At 33.8% G+C, this 5,172-nt stretch overlaps 1 pseudogene; it reads left to right on the top strand.

The window, feature by feature from the left end:
• Window positions 1-4,945, top strand: part of LOC107152996 — a 6,876-nt pseudogene extending 1,931 nt beyond the window's left edge.
• Window positions 4,946-5,172: the final 227 nt, after the last annotated feature.

The raw sequence follows: 5,172 nt of genomic DNA, 5'->3' as shown, positions 1-5,172 counted from the left end.
GGGGGGGGCGGGAACCCTTTTCTTCCTCTCAAAATTACCATGTTTCAATTAGCTTTCCCGGAAACGCCCTCTGTCCAAGTTATGTTATGTTCTACATATTTCTATTATCACCTTTCCCTGAGGTGAGAATCTTTTCTTTGATAAGATTTTCAAAAGAAAAAAAAGCCCAATTTCTTAACATACAATGCCTGGGAGTTATAATTTGATAAATTAATATGAACAAGAAAAGGGCTTGTCTTTTCTTGGGGAGCCTGAAGCTCCCATCCTATTTCACTTTCAGAAAACTGGAAATATTTGACAAGAGCTGGACATAGAGTTTAAAAGATTAAGAAAATTAGAGGGAATTTAAGAACAGGGAGACCAAAGAAAATAAAGTCCCTGTTATGTAGGAGTAGCAGCTAATACTAATTGACCATTTATCTTGGGTCAGACATTATTCTGTGCACTTCACTTGTTTTCAATTACTCTTTACAGCAATATAAAGAAAATAGTTATGTTTTTCCATTTTAACATTGAGGAATTAGAAGCACAGAAAATAGAATTTGCAAAAAGAAAATAGAATTTGCCTGAGATTAGACATTTAATCTGAAATGGAGATAGAAATTAAGTAAAGGCAGACTTATTCCAGATTCAAGTTAGATCTCTAAAAAATTCATTTAACTTTGCTGACACTTAATAAAATTTTGCATAGAGATCCATTGGGAAAAGTTCATCTTCTGTACTTCATTACTATGTGAGAGTTACTTCCTAAAGGATAATTCCCATGTACCATTATGTTAACTGACACTCATTATGTTTTTTTTCTGTCTTATGAAATACCACCATTCGTAATTGCTAGATTGTGGTGCAGTGTTCACCTCTGCCTGAATCAAAGCATACCACAGAATTGAACCATAGGGTGCCCTTTCATGGCATCTAAATTGCTGTATGAGAATTGTGAGGAAGTGAAAGGTGCACAGCATTTATATTAATGGTGCTGGGAACGCAGTCTCCACAGCAAAGAAATCAGGTAGACAGAACTTTGTTCTCAGCCCTATGATCTGAGAGGATTTAAAAACCTGGATGATTTCCAAAAAGATTAGATTTTGCTACAAAATATAAGTCAGGTCAAATTAGGAAGGAAATTCCCTTCAAGAGATGATAATGGAAGATGGCTTATGGTTGGTTCAAACAAATCTAAGTTCATACTGACCCCTATGGGTTATCACATCACAAATTCTATTATTCCTACAGAAAATTTTGTTAAATATTTAGACATGTTTACATTTAGAATTTAACATTTTAGGATGAAAGTCATAAAATATTTGTGTGTCCTCTTTCCTTTTATAATGGGAAACAAGTTATCCACAAATTCATCCATTTGCCAATTTATTTTGGGAGGCCAAGATATTGAAGTCCTCATTAGTGTTCAGTGTTAATTTATTGAGAACAAGGGAACTATGCAGTATAATTTCTAATTTCCAGCAAAATATTACTTTATTATTGTCTGCAAAATTTGCCCATCCTCAAAATTTTTCATAAACACAGTCCATTGAAAAATTAACTTTGAAGTTTATACATAGATTTGTAAAAAGGTATGATGGATTTCATCACCAAGGTTGAGTCTGATGATTCTAATTAACTTGCAGAAAGACTTTCATTCTGTTTTAAACTGGAAACTTTTAATGTGATGTGTAAGATTTTAAACCATTTCCTTATAGGTTTGAATATGGAATTGCAGGAGGTTGTGAAAAGTTAAGACCTTTATTTTCCTTGATGTTGAATATATTGTTTTATTGCTATGTAGGTAAATTCTGCAATCAAAGTTATTATTTCTGGTAGATATTTTTCCAACACTTAAATGACTAGTAGCCATATATTCAGAGTATATTACTTAGTTATATAAATGTAAATTTTGTACCTAAGTCATCTTGGGGATTATACTGGTCATTACTAATTTTTATTAATATACTATTGGAATTTTTACTATTAGCAGGTTAAGCTTAAATTTTCTAACAAAATATTAATATACAATTAATAATTATGTATGAGTTATAGTGCAATATTTTGATAAAACTATGCAATGTATACTGATCAAATCAGAGTAACTTTGTTATACTTGTATCAGGCCATTCATGCTGTAGAGCTTCAGTTCTTTATTTATATAGTGTGAGAAGGAACCCAGACTATCTCCTGAGAAAAATATTGCCTACAGTATTACAGAATTCTCAGACCACTTACTTCTGTGCATCTTTATTCCAACATGTATCTTTTTACTCCTGAATTTCTCTAAAAGACTATTAATTTTACATTCCAAATTTAGTATAATGCTGGAGCTTATATCTTATTCTTTTTATTGGTTTTTTAAAAAATAAATGACAGCAGAATGCATTACAATTCTTATTACATGTATACACACAATTTTTCATCTCTGGTTGTATATAAAGTATGTTGACACCAATTTATGTCTTCATACATGTACTTTGGATAATGATGTCTATCACATTCCACCATTCTTGCTAATCCCCTGCCCCTCCCTTTCCCTCCCACCCCTCTGCCCTATCTAGGATTCATCTATTCCTCCCATGCTCCCCCTCCTTATCCCACTATGAGTCAGCCTCCTTATATTAGAAAAAACACTTATATCTTATTCTTAATTGGAAACAGAGAATTCATGCTCAGATTGTTGACAAAAAAAAAAAAATGTCCTTGAGTTCTCTGACACCATACTCAGGCCAAAAATATCAAAACAGGTATTCTAGGAGGATTCCAGGAGGCTGTACAGTGTGTTTCCTTCAATCAGTATTTTTTAAAACTACAATGTACATGATAGCAATTCTGGAATATATTAATGTGCATTTTTTTGGAAAAGAAAAAGGTCAAGTAACTTTAGAAAACATTAGGAGAGGGTAAATTCTTAGATACTTCAAAGTGCTAATATGAATATCCATCTAAAGAGAAGAATGTAATATGCAGAATCATCCCAACTTCTTTGAAAACTTCCAGAGGGTGGGCCCTTAATATTCTAATTTTTTAAGAAATTACCCATTAGTGATCTTCTTAAGTTGATCTCTGAATTAGGTCAGCCCATAAGCAAACTTGAGTAATTAAACATCTTTTTTTTTAATGGTCCTAATTTACTTTTACTTATTTGTCTGTGGGCATCATGACTTATGCTAAAAGAAAAACCAAGAAAAAATTGTGCTCCTATTTAGACATTGATACACAGTGAAAAAAATAAGCTTTGAATTGTTTAGGTTCAAATCTGAAAAAGGCGTCATTTTAACTAACTTTTTTGCACAGCTGGCAAGAAAGAAAAAATGTGGTGTCTATAATTTCTCTAACCTATAAAAGTCTCCATAATTTATATATTGTTGTGCCCATTAAAGATATGTGTGAATCACTTAAATAAAAAAATTACATTCCATAAAAATACTGAAGATTCAATGAATTTAACCTGTTTTATGTACTTCAAGGCTGACTGTTACATTCAGGAGAGATTAATAAAGATTTTTTGCATTTAATACTGATAAACATCTAAGGAAAAAATTTATCAAATAGTACAGGAAAGAACAAATATCTCAGGAAACTTCTTGAATATAGAGAGATGAGATTCTGCACAAATTTAAACTTTAAGAAACCCTAATCAATTTACTCTTTATGACCCTAAAATTATTCACATATAAATATTTTTTATCTCCTTCTTTGGTACCTTGAACATTGTAAATACTTGACCTAATAGGATTCATTTCTTCTATAATTAACAATATATATTAAGTTTAGCAGAATTAAAAAAGGTTGTAATTTGCATTTCCATCTTTTAAAAAATTTACAGATACTTTTTTACTACTAATATGCTTCCTTCAGGAAGGAGAAGCCCTTAAGGTGGTGGGTGTGGGAGTGAGGTTGGGTCCAGGGTTAAGGGAGGCATCCCCCTCCCTCCAGCCTTAGTGGGTGTGCCCTGGGCAGTGGCGGTTGCGGAAGTGGGGATGGTTAGGGAGTTGGAGGTGGTTGGGGGAGTGATGGCGGTGGTGACCCAGGAGAGAATGCCTTTCCAGTTACAAGGCAGGAATCACAACAAACACAGACGCCACGGAAGCACTATAACATTACTTCTCATATCAACTTAGCTGCCCCTAAGGAGACTGAGTGCATACTTATATAGAAACTAGTTGAGAATCTGAAGCCCTTTGGGGTTTTTGAAAAGAAAGAGCTGCTGTAGTGCTGGATTTTAATTTGGGGAAAACTAAATAACTTGGTGAAAGAGTGAATACTAGAAATCAGTGAAAGCAAGAACCTTCCACAATCTGTAATCATTCTATGATAAATTGAAATTACAAGAAGTTAAAGATTTAAGACTATGTAAATGTTTGGGCTATTGAAGAGGCATTTGTACCAGTTATCAAACTTTGTTTCTATGAGGTAGAAACTGATATTTTGTTTACAAGATTAGCACTGCAGAATATTCCAGATTTGAACCTTATGAGACCACAGTCTGCTTAAAGATTTAGATGTGAGATGCATACATCTTAATGATTGCAGGGTAACCAATGAAATTTTACACCCAGTACCAAACATGAAAACTTCAGGTTATCTCTGAGAACTATCAAACTGTGGGTCAAATGCCACAACATCTATTCCAATATATTAGGCTTCCTCAGTGGTTATTCCTGGGCTATGCTAATAGCAAGAACTTGCAAGCTTTATCCAAATGTAATAGCATCAACTCTTGTACATAAATTTTTCTTGGTATTTCTACATAGGAATGGCCAAACCCAGTGCTATTTTAACAGCCTGAAGAATACAATCTTAATTTGCCTGTATGGGATCCAAAGGTAAACCCCAGTGATAGGTACCATCTTCTGCCTATAATTACACCAGCATACCCACAGCAGTACTCCATGAACTATCTGTGCCTTCACCTACTAGTGCTATGAAGACCAGTCCATTGAAGAGTTCTGGCAGCTCTTAGGGTAGAAACAGTCCTGCTCTAGACATGGATGGTCATGGTTGAGGAGTTTAAACAAGATCTTGCTATTACAGATGAAGTTTCACTGAGTAAGGGAGAATGGTCCAAACTTTTTGAAGTTCCAAACTTCTTTCCAAAGTACAATCGTTATATTATTTCTAGCAAGTGCACCCATGATAAAACAACACCTAGAATGGGTGGGCTTGGTGGAATGAAAACTTCGA

This window comes from Marmota marmota, unplaced genomic scaffold (genome assembly GCF_001458135.2).
Source record: "Marmota marmota marmota unplaced genomic scaffold, marMar, whole genome shotgun sequence".
Classification (NCBI taxonomy): Eukaryota; Metazoa; Chordata; class Mammalia; order Rodentia; family Sciuridae; genus Marmota; species Marmota marmota.
This window is presented reverse-complemented; position numbering and strand designations above follow the sequence as displayed.